Here is a 15,904-nt window from a genome sequence, read left to right on the forward strand (position 1 = left end):
AAAATACTTAGTTATTTTGTTAAAAATACATAAAAAATTAATTCTGATATGCTGTAGTATTCGGCTATGCTTAATATACATATTGAATTAGGACATTCCATTGTAACAAATTAGGAGTTATAAATCGAAAAACGGCATTACTTTGTTAAAGTTGAAAATACTTAGTTATTTTGTTAAAAATACAAAAAAAATTAATTCTGATATGCTGTAGTATTCGGCTATGCTTAATATACATATTGAATTAGGCCATTCCATTGTAACAAATTAAGAGTTATAAATCGAGAAACGGCATTACTTTGCTAAAGTTGAAAATACTTAGTTATTTTGTTAAAAATACATAAAAAATTAATTCTGATATGTTGTTGTATTCGGCTATGCTTAATATACATATTGAATTAGGCCATTCCATTGTAACAAATTAAGAGTTATAAATCGAAAAACGGCATTACTTTGTTAAAGTTAAAAATATTCAGTTATTTTGTTAGAAGTACATAAAAACTAATTCTGATATGCTGTAGTATTTGGCTATGCTTAATATACATCACAAGCGTGTGAACGTTTTTTTTAATGGATTTTTTTTTATAACCGTTGTTGAACAGCCAACCCAACTTAAGGTTACTTCAGTTTCCGTTTTTAAAAGCGCTATATGTTGAGCCACCTCAACTAGATTTGACGTGGGACATTTTTAGCAGCAATCATTGGTCGATTTTCTAGCGCTGGCAATCAGGGAGTTGTAATTAGGTTTTTTTTTTGTAGCCGAGTAAGAGAAATATATATATAGATTTTTGATGCAACTAAAATTAGCTTTTAAAGACTGTAAATTAAGGTCTAGAAAGTTTAAATCTTCAACGATGGTAGTGGTTTTCCTATTTTTTAAAACTTCCATATATTCTTTTCTTGTTTAACTTAATCGCATATACAGTACAAAAAGAAAGCGGAACTCCTTAAATAAGTTATTAACCTAGATCTTCACGTGCTAGGACTTAATCTTAATAATGTAAAGGGGTGACCTTAAATGAGCTAATTAATTTGCGCAGACGATGTCACGAAATCAGACACAAAAAACGTACTTTCTCTGAATAAAAACACACCATCTTTTCGAAGCATACGCATTTCTTACTTTCAAAATATGTTGAATATGATTATAATAGTTTGGTTTTAATGTTATTCTCACTCTTTGCGTATTTCTCAATATCTTTAAAAGCGTAACCTTTATGCGAATCGAAAATGTTTTGCACACGATTATAAAATACTTTATCCAAAGTCATGCATCATGCTATTCATGCAAAAACTATTTTTATTAATTACTTATTAAATATTTAATATTTATTTTTATTTTATTATTATTTTATTTAAAAACAGAAAAACATTTTTTGAATTGCAAAGTATATAAATTTTAATATAATTTTAAGCATTGTAATTGTGATGTATCATTGATATTATTGATATATATGATTGATATTAAAATTTTTTAGGAATTAATATTTTAAAAAGAATTTTAAGAAAGTCATATCGTTGAATTCAGATTTTTCAGGAACTATTTGACCAATTTCGATCAAATTTTGTAGTTGCTATATAAAATGAGTATATTTTTTAAAGGAATTAAAAAAATGTTATACTTTACAAATTTTTTGACTTATTTAATAAAACAATAAAAATAATAAATTACAATTAAAAATTATTTTTTGCCTGAAGTTATCCTTGGAAACACAAACTTTATATTTGCATGCAAAAAGTTTTCGATTCGCTTAAAATGTTCTCGAAATATAGAGAAATACGCAAAAAGTAAAATTAACATTAAGGGGTTCAAACTTTAGACTGCTCTTTTGACCAAACTATTGGCACCATATTTTACAGACTGCTTTTACAACCTATATTTTAAAATGCGCAGCGAATGCGCAGGAAAATGCGTACCGAGTCTGGCTTTAGTATAATCAGAAATATATTTTTAACTGTAAAGTTGTTAAAAGCAACGAATATATTAAATACGCTCAATGTTAAAAAAATTAATTGACCATACCTTTTAAACCGAGCCAATTATTTTTATTCACACTTTAAAAAAATAATTGACTATGTTTTTAAAATACCTTACGAAAGTAATGAAGTACTATTATCAAAAATTACTAAATTGAAATATTTTTAGAGTTGGGGAAAAATTACTTCAACTTTAAATTTTTTTTGTTACAAAAATCTGAAAAAAACAATGGTCTTATCTTTTTCGTAATAATCATAGAGTTAAAGAAAAATTATTTTATGAATTTTAATTTTGTTTTAATTTGTTTGCTGGCATTTGTTTTAATTTTAACGAAAGGAAAAGTATCGCCTATTTTACCGGAAAATATATTCATTTTATAATTCTGCATCTAACTTAAAGTTAATGGTAACTAATCGGTTGGATTTTGTGTGAAGTTACGAAAGTAAAATGTATCCCAAATGTATAAGTATAGGAAAATATCCATTCTAGGATGAAAGTATTTATTTTATAGTGGAAGTTAATATGTAAATAGCACTGGAGAACAAATGCTTGGTTGAATTTATGCAAATATTTGATCTTGAATAATTCAAGGGTAAAAGTTTCGAATCTAAAATTAGTCTTGCTCCAAAAACAAAACTAATTTTAGCTTTGAAAATCACGTTTTTAGTTTGTACTACCTTAAAAACTTAAAATGCAACAGGGGGAAGCGTTAATGTTGAGACAAACTTCTATGGGAATTAGGGCACATCATCATAGTTGGACAGACAGCCCAATGTGAGCCACTGCCTTTCTCTGAGGATTTCTCCATGACGACTTCTGATTCACCTTAGATCCCCAATTCCTTTCATTAATTGCGAGAAAATCAGACTCCACTGAGTTAGCCCATCTCAACCGCGGCCTTCCCCGCTTTCTTGTTCCAGTGGGTCTAAAAAGCAGTATCTTTTTTATTGTATTGTCATCACTCATTCGAATCACGAGGGCCACCCAATTCATTCTACTTATTTTTATGTATTTATAATGTATAATTATGCATATTAGGGCACATCATCAGGATTAAAAATGCATTAGAACTCATACCCAGAAATGTTGGACTCGGTTAGGGGTGCTTCCCCTACTAACTGTTCAGAAGAACACGAGGAAACAATTCATCTTGGGAAGGAACCCCTAGTGTGCATATGACGAAATTTCCGGACAAGAGTTCCTATGCAATTTTAATCAGGATGACCTTTAACTTAGATGTCAGTCGCAATATTTATGCGACCCCTAGTTATTCATAACGTTTTTAATCGTGTGCATTTCGACAAAAAATAGACTTGAAATGTCATTAAAAAAAAAAAAAACTGCATCTTGGATAGAGAAACCGGAGCAGATTAGAAATCAGTTATACAGAAGCAGGGCTAAAGAGAATAGCTCTTTAGCCCTGATACAGAAGTATCTACGATCTGTTAAAAAATCTCATGCAACAGAAAGCAAAAAAAAAAAAGTATGTAATCTATAGTGGAAAATAACTTACCAGTTGGTGATTTGTTAGAGGAAAGTAACCGATAAGTTTTAACGTAGTAAGAAATATCCAATTTTTTGCTGAAAATTATTTTACAACGGAATGTATCAATCCAGAGATAAAAATATAGTATCTAATTTATAGTGGAAAGTATCTAAGTTCCAGTTGAAGGTAACTAATCCATTGATTCTGGTTTTTAAGATCAACAAAGTATAATGTATCCCATTTTACAGGAAAATATACATTTTCGGGTGAAAGTAACTATTTTATAGTGGAATGCAAAGGGTAAAAAATCTTTAGGTCTTGTTTCTGTTATTAATAAGGTTAAAAAATATCATTTTATAGTGGAAAATATCCCATTTTGCAGCTGAAAATATAAATCCTATTGGATGAAAGTATCCATTTTATAAAGGAAAGTGATCGCGTTGGTGTTGATTTGTGTTCTTAACGAAGTAAAAATATTCTATTTTATGGTAGAAATTATCCCATTTTAATGTGGGAATATATCAATCCTACAGATAAAAGTAATCACTAGTGGAAGTTTACAGACAAAAGTGTGGCTATATTTTCCCTTGTGTGACCCATTTGTTTATAAATTGAATGAATTTTCTGCAATACTTTATTCTTCTGAGTGTAAATGATTATTTTCTCAAAATAAAAATGATTTTAACTAAAGGGCAGATAAGTATAACTAAAATGTAAACCTCCAATCAAATATAAACTATCAGTAAAATAATTGCCAAGTTTTCAGATCATAATTCATCTTCCTTTTAATAGGTTCTTGCTTTGACCTTCGACTATTATAATTGTTTATTTGTACCCAAAATATTATAAAGCAAATACTATTAAATAAATGTTAAAATTTAATGAAATTTTTTTAAGGGTGACATGTTTGAAAATGGCAAACACACCTAACGTTCAATTTTTAAAAGCCTTTTTTGGAATTTGTTATCAATAAAACATGTTTCTGAAGTCAAACTATTATTTAAGAGGTCAAACAAATGACACGAAATCATTTATTTCATACTTTTCTATTAAAAGAAAGCGCGTTATGCGGTATTTGCAAAAAAAATATTTGTTGGGCATTAAAAAGCATTTTCGTACAATGACTCGAAGTGACGCCCTGATAGAACCGAAATAAAAACAAGATTAAGAAATATACGCAATCTTAATTGCTTTTCCCACGAACAATTCACTTTCTGTCAAGAAAATTGCGAGATGAAGGAGAAGGGGGGTGGAGGTGGAGGCAGCCTTAATGGTTGTAAGTGAACTGTGTATTTTGGATTGGATGAGTGTGATTATCGTTTCAGTATCTGTAGAATGTGAAACCCCTTTCCGCTGTGAAATAAGATTACGCAAAAAAATTAATTAATGATTTATAATGTTGTAATTTGACAATAATCACGACGCTGGTCAAAAGATTTGAAGTAAATCATAAGAACTTGAAAAACGAAGGTGACTATTACATAAATGTAAACACGCTTATAATTTTGGAATTTTTTTCCGTCTATGAAGATAATAATAGTTTAGAACATTAGAGCCAATAGAAAATAGTTAATACTCCGAGGAAAAAAATTGAATCATAAAGGCCGTACTTTAAAACGGTATAAATTTCTGCAACCTTAGTAAGGTGTTAAATTGTCCCTTTCAGCTACAGTATCGAGCAATCAAGTTTAAGAAGTACAATAATATGGTTCAATCTAAATAAATACCAATGAATGTATTATTTTGGATAATTTTTTCTCTCTAAAAATAATAATGGTAAAAATAGATGAACATAGCCATATAGCCATTAGAAAATAGTCAATACTTTAAAAAAAAATCGATTCAACTCCGAATCATTATATCAGAACTTGAAAATTGTGAAAAATTTCTGCAACCTTAGTAAGGTGTTAAATTGTCACTTTCAACTACAGTATCGAGCAATCAAGTTTAAGAAGTACAATAATATGGTTCAATCTACATAAATACCAATGCATGTATTATTTTGGATAATTTTTTCTCTCTAAAAATAATAATGGTAAAAATAGATGAACATAGCCATATAGCCATTAGAAAATAGTCAATACTTTAAAAAAAATCGATTCAACTCCGAATCATTATATCAGAACATGAAAATTGCGAAAAATTTCTGCAACCTTAGTAAGGTGTTAAATTGTCCCTTTCAACTACAGTATCGAGCAATCAAGTTTAAGAAGTACAATAATATGGTTCAATCTACATAAATATCAATGAATGTATTATTTTGGATAATTTTTTCTCTCTAAAAATAATAATGGTAAAAATAGATGAACATAGCCATATAGCCATTAGAAAATAGACAATACTTTAAAAAAAATCGATTCAACTTCGAATCATTATATCAGAACTTTAAAATTGTGAAAAATTTCTGCAACCTGAGTAAGGTGTTAAATTGTCCCTTTCAACTTGAACTTGAAAATTGTGAAAAATTTCTGCATCCTTTAAGGTGTTAAATTGTCAAGTTTTTCGTTTCAATTTGAATTACAGTATCGAGCACTCAAGTTTAAGATATTACCGTATTATGGCTCAACTTAACTTTCATAAATGTATCAACGCGTACACTTTTGGCGTATTTTTTACTTTATAAAGATAGTAATGGATGGACAAAATCAGAGAGTCAATAAAAAAAATAGCCAACACTTCAGTTGTTTCCTTTATTTTTTCCAAATGTTTGATGAAAATCTAACTTCAGGTCATTTTTTAAAATATTTCGCATGTTAGTTTAATTAGTTTAGAGTAGAAATAGCTCGGGGGCTATTTTGCAATCCGAGAGATGTAGGCATAGATCTGTTGGGAACCCTGTTAGTTGTAACTTTAAGCAACTAACCAGGGTTTAAAGTTAACTATTTTTTTTGTTTATAGGTAACATGTAGGTTTATCACATGTTACCTATAAACAAAAAAATGCTTTTAAATTGTTATAAACATAAATTATACATATTAATATTTTTTGTTAAATTGTAATTATAATAGGCAATTGCACAGGAAAAGCACTAAAAAATATTGGCATCACTTATGGGTTCCCAGAAGTGTGGGGACTCCTGGTCCTCTTAGGCCTGATGATAAATCAAGCACAGCTCATGGTTATTAAGTTCGTTGACTCCCTGTTTTGAAGGAATATTATTACAGTTTTTTTTAACTAAATAATCCAAAGAAAATGAATCGGTAAGATAGTACTTTATTGAAAACTTCCTTTCCTTCAGAAATGGGCAAAATGGAAAAAACAGTCGATAAGTTTCAAGCACTCGAAAATTGGCTTCCAGTTTCAAGACTTGTCAGACGTGAATGAGAAAGAACAAAAGTTATGTAAAATATAAAGTGTAAAATTGCCAACGAAAAAAAGAAAAATTAAGGCGAGTAGCAAAACTAGAAAAATCACAGAGGCAGAGAGAGAGAGGAAAAGGTAAAAACCAGAGAGGAAAAACCCACAGTGGCAGAGAGGGTAAAATCAGGGTAAATGCATTTCCACGTGCTATGGTAGGGTGGTGAGGAACTACTGTCGTTAACAAGGGAATCAGAATTAATGGAAATGCATTTTTGCTTGATTTACCTCTCTCGGCCACTGTAGGTTTAGTTTTCTCTCATTCTGTTTTAAATCTTTTCTGCCTCGGCCACTAAGGTTTTTCTAGTTTTGTTTCTCACCTTTATTTTTCGTTGACTACTTTACGTTTCCTATTTCAAATCACTTTCATTCCTTCTCATTCACGTCTAGCGAGTCTTAAGAACGGGCGCCTATTTTTGAGCGCTTGATACACGTCTACTGTTATTTCCATTTTGCATATTTTTGAAGGGGATGAGGTTTTCAATCAAGTAAAATATGATTTTTGATTTGATGACTAAATAAAAGAAGAGAAGATGGATAGTAGAACGGAAGTGAATTAATGAATCGCAAAATCGAATCAATGAATTAACGAATTGGTTTAAAAATAAATGAAAAAGTTGAAAAATTAACAAAAATCAACATAGAAAATTAAAAAGAAATGGGCTGAAATAAATGTTGTCAAACCTGCATTAATAATCGAAAAATAACTTTGTAAAAACAGTTGAATTCAATGAAACTCGAAACTTCCTTGAGAGAAATTCGAGTTTGAAAGTTCAATAGTTCGAGATCGAAAAAATAATTGAGACAAAAGGAAACTTTATCCCCAACGACGCTTGGACGAAAATAAATATCGCTTTTGTATTTCTATATTTGTTGTGTATATATATATAAAAAATATTATTCGAAATTACGATTTCTGTGTATATTCCATTTCTTTAGATATAATTTAAAATAATTTTTAAACTTTTTTCGGAAATAGTGTTAATTTCTTTCAACTGTAATAAATGGGTTAGTTTTCCGACACGGAATCCGCTCTAAACTGTTCTGACGATGCCGTTCGAAAACAAACTGAAAAGATTAATTGGTTTATCATCTTAAAAGGGAATGAGATATTGGTTACTTCTCTTTTTGTTACAAAAAAATTATTTTACTTTGAATTCAAATGCTCAAGTGTTTTGAAAGCGAACTTTGCATTTTAATATAAAATATTTTCCAACGCTGCACCGGGAATAAACCTTTTCATCAGAATAAAAATTTGTATAAAATATTCATTTTGAAATTGTGAATTTGAATGGTGTATTTTAAGCAAAACGTTCAAACAACACTCAGTATGAATGTTATCTAAGTTCGTTAACATCGCGAATTGTATTTTAATTGACAGAATTAACCTGCACTAGTCACCATTTACTACACGGGAAGTCTTCGACCGACAGGAATTGATTTCACGACCTCTTGAACATGGGCCCAACGCTCTACCAACTAGGCTATCCCGGCCTTGAGGAAGTTTATTCTGGAGCTAATTGAGAATGTGTTTTTTCTAGAGATGAAGTAATTTTATTTTGCAAATTATGTGAAACGAGAGTTGCTACTAAAAAATTACTTATTGTTGTCTATCATATTCGAAAAGATAAACGTTTAAGAGTTATTTTAAGATGCTGAACAGATGCCCACAGAATGAAAGAAGTAGCCATTTTACAGAGAATTATGTGAATTCTTTTATGTCTGCAAATATATCAAATAGCTCTAAATTATGCCGTTTTTAGAGTGACACACTGGTAACATTATGTTTGATTAACCAAATCGAGCAAAATAAACAGTTTTTTTACTTAGCACCTAAATTATATAATAAATTTCCATTTCAGTTGCAAAATATCCAAATCTATTCTTCTTTTAAGCGTGCTTTATTTCAATTTGTGATGAGCATTGACGATTTTCACTTTGAGGGAAACATTTAATTTTTTATACCAGTCTTGTGCCAATTCAAATGAAATTCTTATGTTACCTTTGTTTTTTTTTAAATATGGTTTCATGCATTTTTTTTTTAAAATTTCTATTTTAAATTTATTGTATTACCTTTCTCTGTCGCCTGGACAGGATTTTCCTCTTGGCGACGAATATATATTCTTTGTATTTAAGTGTTTGTTTTTGTTCCCAATAAAGTTTTGTTTAATTAAAAAAAAATCTGATGGTCTATTAATGTTCCAAAAAAAACCGGCTAAAGAATTGCCTTTTATTATTTTTGCAATTGACAATAAATTCAAACTAAAATGAAAATTACATCTCAACTTCTTATAATGTACACGTTTTAATACAATTATACGTTATGTCATATAAAACTTTTTAGCGAAATGATGTTTCAGAAAGAAATTCTTGTTTAATTACTAAGGAAATTTTTTTCTATTTTTCAGGCATTTTTTTATATTTTTAAGAGCAGTTCTTAAGAATGTTTTAATTTTTCGAAATCCATTTTCCACAAAAATCTAGCTATCACATCAATATGCATAAAGGTTAACAAGAACGCAATATTAAATTTTTGATTGTGTATAAGTAAAACGACATATTAAGATAACAGCTATTATGTTTGGTTAATTATGACGCGGAATCAATTTTCGGATCAGATGTATTTGGGTATCTGCAAGTGATGTCACCGGTGAGTGTCGAATCTGATTGGCTTTAAATTATGGCAAAAACAAATGCCATGATATAGCTGCAAATGAGGTTCGATATCCATGCGAGACTTCGCTTGTAAAGACCGAACTTCAACTAAGACCTATTCAATTAGCGTTCAACCGTTTTCTTAAATACGCATTTCGAGCTGTGTTCATTTTCTTAAATACGCATTTTGAGTTACGTCTAACTTTTTAAATACGCATTTTGTGCAATGTGTATTTTTTTAAAACAAGCATAATGAGTTATGTCCATTTCCTCAACCACGCATTTAAAGTTATGTATATTTTCTTAAATGCGCATTTCGAGCTGTGTCCATTTTTAAACCTGCATTTCGAGCTGCGTCCACTTTCTTGAATACGCATTTTGTACTATGCCTAATTTTTTAAACACACATTTCGAATTATATCAATTTTCTTAAACACACATTTTGAGCTATGTCTATTTTTTAAAATTCGCAATTCGAGTTGTGATCATTTTCGTAAACGCACATTTTGAGTTATGTGTATTTTCTTACCTACGCATTTTGAGCAAATCCAAAATGAAAAATCTCAGCGACGATACATATATGGGCTATGAAGAGGGCTCTTTGATAAGCAAAGACCTTAAACTACTACCAAAAAAGGCCTTACCATTAATCTACCTTTGACTGCGTGTGTTGAATTGAAAAACTAACATTGAGGAAAGAAAGTTCTAGAGGAAGTTCCTAATTGTAGTTCGAATTAATTAATATTTCGAGTTATACATGTTTGAATTAAAAAGAATTCAAGTATCAGATAATTTTTATTCGATAAGATAAACTATTTTACATGGTGTTAAAGCCAAATTAAAATATAATTAAATATTCAAATAAAACAAAAGACTATCATTGGGAAATGAGCAACCATTGAACAAAAAATGAATTCAAAATGAAGTAATATCGATAAAAAATAGTTTATGGTGATCGCGCTACTTTTCCTACATTATATTTACATCATTTTTTAAATCCATTTCACTATTCGAATACGGCAAAGCAATCATATAGAGTAGTGCTACGTTTTATTTCCATTAAATTTTCTTTAAACTTGAAATTACAAAAAATAAATAAAGGAAATAAAAACAAATAAACTGTATGTACACAAGCGAACTTCTGTCTGCCCACAAAATTACTGTTGCGTTAAAAGTTCGTAAAGTTGAAATGAAATGATAGGTTTCAATCACAGGAAGTAACCGCGCAAGGTTATTTCTTCGAATTATTTTCTTCGTAATGACGGGGTTATCGATGTTGGTGAAAATACACTTGAATTTCGCTAAGAATTCAAAGTAAGGGTTTCCACTTACTAAATGTTAACAATTATGTTCGGATCGAACGTTCTTATTTTCTTTTCCCTTAAACATTGGAATTTAGAACAGTGTGAACGATTTTTGATGCAAAACGAATGAGATTTTGCAAAATGAAAAGGGTCAAAATACCTATAGTTAGTCAAAATTAAAAACATGTTTAGTTTATCAACGATGGTCTTATAATAATAGACACGCGGAACTTACGCGGCAATCAACATTAAATTCTAATAATAATTCTATTGTTTACATGTATGTTGTTTTTTATATGTATAAAAGAACAGTGGTACTATGATTTAAAAGTTCAAAATATTGAGATCCATCCGTATACTTTATACTAAAAAATTGACCATGAATTATATACATGTTACCTCTAAAGTGTAGAAATTGGTTATTCAACAAATTATCTAGCTAATTTAATTAACTAGAGTGATTCGTTAAGATATATATGTAGACCTTACACTAGAAAATAAAAAAAATAAATTATATATATGTAACTGACTAAAGTGTGGAAATCAGTTATTCTACAGATTATTTAGCAAATGTGCAGATTAAGTAGAGTTATTCGTTCGGATCTATATGTATACCTTACACTTGAAAATAAAGACCATGAATTATATATATGTTACTGGCTAAGGAGTAGAAATCAGTTATTCTACAGATTGTCCAGCAAATGTGCTGATTAACAAGAATGATCTATATGCATACCTTACCCTAGAAAATAAAGACCATGAATTATATATATGTTACTGACTAAAGAGTAGAAATCAATTATTCTACAGATTATCTAGCAAATGTGCAGATTAACTAGAGGGATTCGTTAGGATCTATATGTATACCTTACACTAGAAAATAAAGACCATGAATTATATATATGTTACTGACTAAAGAGTAGAAATCAGTTATTCTGCAGATTATCTAGCAAATGTGCAGATTAACAAGAGTGATTCGTTAGGATCTATATGTATACCTTACACTAGAAAATAAAAACCATAAATTATATATATGTTACTGACTAAAGAGTAGAAATCAATTATTCTGCAGATTATCTAGCAAATGTGCAGATTAACTAGTGTTATTCGTTAGGATCTATATGTATACTTTACACTAGAAAATAAAGACCATGAATTATATATTACTGGCTAAAGAGTAGAAATTAGTCATTCTGCAGATTATTTAGCAAATGGGCAGATTAACTAGAGTGATCTATATGTATACTTTACACTAGAAAATAAAGACCATGAATTACATATATGTTACTGGCTAAAGAGTAGAAATCAGTTATTCTGCATATTATTTAGCAAATGTACAGTTTAACTAGAGTGATTTGTTAGGATCTATACGTCTTACACTAGAAAATAAAGACCATGAATTATATATATGTTACTGGATAAGGAGTAGAAATCAGTTATTGTAAAGATTGTCTAACTAATGTGCAGTTTAATTAGGGTGATTCGTGAAAGTGCCGATAAATTGTTTTCAATTTGATATCAATTAGGGAATCTGCAAACTACCTAGATAATCTGCACATTAATTACTAAACAATCGTTCAAATGAAAATAAGATATTTGCCGGAACAACAGCAACATTTCAGTACGCTTTAATCAATATAATGATGTTTAATTTTATTTATTTTCGCTATCTAAAAAAACGAGTTACTGCAATTAAACATTCAACAAATTAGTTGATCAATCAATCATCAATCACTTTAGCAGCAATAATATCAAATATAAAGTGCCTTAAAATATTATTATAATAAGGAAATCAGCATAATATTATTTATTTTTGTTATCTATAGAATCAAGCAAAAAAAGGAGTTGAGACTAACTTTTAGACTTAAACGACGTAGAAGCCATTAGTATGCATGCTCATTACCCAAGTAAAATTTGAAAACCTCTTGATTCAGCAATATTAACTGAGCAAATCAGTTGATCTGATGATTAGCTTGATAAAGTGCACATTAGCGGCTTTTGATCCTTAAAAGTAACACATACGTTCCTAACAAAAAGTCACGGAACAAACATAATTTAGCGGAGGAGTAAAAAAATAGTAATTAAAATTATGTGAAATTTTTTAATTAAATGCTTTAAATTATAACCAAAAAGATATTAAAAAAATGATACGAACCTGGCCATGAAAATTATACCACCAACAGGCAAAAATTCCCATCGCACATGTATTGATAAGAAGCACCGTAAAATACAGATTGAGTGCTTCTCAAATTTTGATGAGAACTACTATGACGGCGAATGTGACAAATAAATAGTACCAAGCGAGAGGAAGAAATAAAACCACTTATAATTGTAATACTTAAATTTTAATGAATTTAGTTATAAATATATTATATATGACTAGAGGAATAAAGAAGAATGAGACAACTTTTAGTAAATGTTATATATATATTATATATAACATTTACTAAAAGTTATCTCATTCTTCTTTATTCCTCTAGTCATGACTAATTTAATTAAAACGTTTAATTAATTACTAATTTTACTTAATTTTGACTAATTTTATTATACGTTTACTGTGCATAAGAGAATAATATGAGTGTTAATAACGTCATTTATAATTTACTTGTCGTTAATGGTTGTTGGAAGAGATGGAGCGCTGCAATGAGTTCATGAGCTTTTGTATTCTTGCTAGACAGAGCTGTAACGGTGAGATGGACAAGTGATGGACACAGCAAAAAAATAAAATGTGCCATTTCAATGTTCAACCTAAATTTAAAATTTAAACGAGGAATTTCGAACTTACTTTTTTAAGCACTAAGCATAATCATTACGGGTCCCCGACCAGACGGATGTAACTTTTCGGCCCATCTCTTTGTTTTCTGAATACTGTACAATAACTTAGTTTTCAGAAACCTAAATACATACAACGTAAATTAAATACTAGTATTAAAAATCTATAAGGATCCAAGACAAGTAAAAAAAAAAAGTAATTTTCCAAATTGCAACTAAATCCTATGCTTTTATTGTCAGGATTCCAAATCCGAAAAAAAAGTTTATCTAAAGTACTCTTTTGTGTTTGATTATGCAACTAAATTTAATCGTTTTAAAAATAAACATATTAGTAATCCTCCGAACCATTAAAATTGGTATTCAGTACATAAAAATTCGATAGTTGAAAAAGTATAATTTTTTTTTTGCTGCTTAATGTACATTCGTTTTTGAGTTTATCTACGAAACTGTGTTTGTACCAAATTTTGTACACGATTTAGTATAAAAGAAATTAACATACATTACAAAAATATTATATCGTTATGGAATTGATTACTAATTAAATTTGACGTAATATTTTCGATCTTGGCGAAAATGTCATTGGGCAAAATATGATCAATCTATTTTTCAAGGTGCAATTTAAATATTCGTCCTACTTAGCTTCTTACTTTGCAGAAAACGCTAATTGAATTGAACCTTTCAACTCCATTAACTATTTTTTTTAAATAGTTTTATATTTAATTGAAGTTAAAACTAATACAATTTTTAGATTGCAGTTGAAGCTAATATGTATTTCAAAGATTTAAGCACGTGACAATGAGAATACTTTGTAAATTCTTTGTTTGAACATCTGTAACAGTTATCATTTTTAAATTAAATTAAAATTTAGAAGAACATTTTAAAAAGTATCTAAGAGATTCCTATAGTAATTTGATTTTTTTACGGCATATTCTGCCATGCAATAGAAAGATCAAACTATGCGAAATAGTGACAAAAAAAAAAATTCAAAATTGAAATTTTTATATAGTTGGAGTTTTTGTTTAACCTTTTGAAACAGAATTTTTACTAAATATATTTTTTATATTTTTATTTCGTTATTTTGTATTAATTTAGGTCAAAATAAGTGAAAAATATCATGTTTGGTGTTTAAATATTTTACGGTTATGAAATACAGCATGAATCACTTTTTCTGCGTTAAAGGTAAAATCTGATAAATCTAAAAATCTAAAGGTAAAGGTCGAAGTTCACTTCCAAGCAATAATTTTTCAAAGTTGAACTTAAGTTGATCAACGAGAAATAGTTATTCATCAATGAAATTTCCTTAATTTACGAAATCAGTTTTTGATAAATGTTTGAATATAAATGAATTTTTTTTTAAAACAACTTTTTTGGATTTTATATTTTAGTGTAAATATAATTCCTAAAATCTAACAGAATAACTATTACATTGTTAGCAAAAATGTAACTGCTAGACTTATAAAAAATGCCAAAATAAATGTTTGCTTGTAATTCGAGCATCAGTAAAAGTATATAAAGGGACACCGGTATTTCATATGCGTCAAAAAGATAAGATTAATTATTACATAAATTATTACTATTACAATTTTTTTTTGCAAAAAAAAACTTTTTTATAAGTTTTTTGAAATTCTATTTTAGTGTTCGTAGCATTATAAATGAAGAGAAAATGGTTGCCAAGTAACTTTTCATGAAATACTAGTAGGCTTAGCCCCCTGTTTGCTGCCGATCACCAACCCCGATGATTGCTTCGCAATAATTGTCTTTTCTTGGCAAGAAACAGTTTTTATTAACTTAAATTAATAAAAATTATTCACTTAAGATATATGTACTAAATGAAATTCTGTTTGCTTACGCTTGTGCCTCTACTTCTCACGTCCAAATATTACTATCTATTAGTATTATAAACATTTAGATCTCTTGGTGAACAGAAGTGATTTTTCGAAGTAATCATTTTTTAAAATAACATTTATATTCTTATAACATTATAATTCTTATAACATTATAATATTCTTATAACATTCTTATAACATTCAAACAAATTTGATGAGTTTACAAACATAATTTAGTATTTTCGCCAATAATAGCAGTACTGGAAAATAACTTTAAAATAGGGATACAAAAATATTTAAAGGAAAATAATGCCTTTACTACTTTTGTTAATTTTATGATGATAACAGCCAAAACAATATTGAAATGAATGACGAAAAACTGGATCCTACCACGTGATTTTCCGGCCAATAAAAATGCGCCGACAACAATGGAAAACGGTGCTAGAACATTATGATTTTATGTTATATAGAGATATCATTAAGCACTTATAGTGCTTTTTTCCCCACTTTCACGGCAGTATTTACTTTG

Source organism: Parasteatoda tepidariorum, chromosome 7 (genome assembly GCF_043381705.1).
Source record: "Parasteatoda tepidariorum isolate YZ-2023 chromosome 7, CAS_Ptep_4.0, whole genome shotgun sequence".
NCBI classification, from domain to species: Eukaryota; Metazoa; Arthropoda; class Arachnida; order Araneae; family Theridiidae; genus Parasteatoda; species Parasteatoda tepidariorum.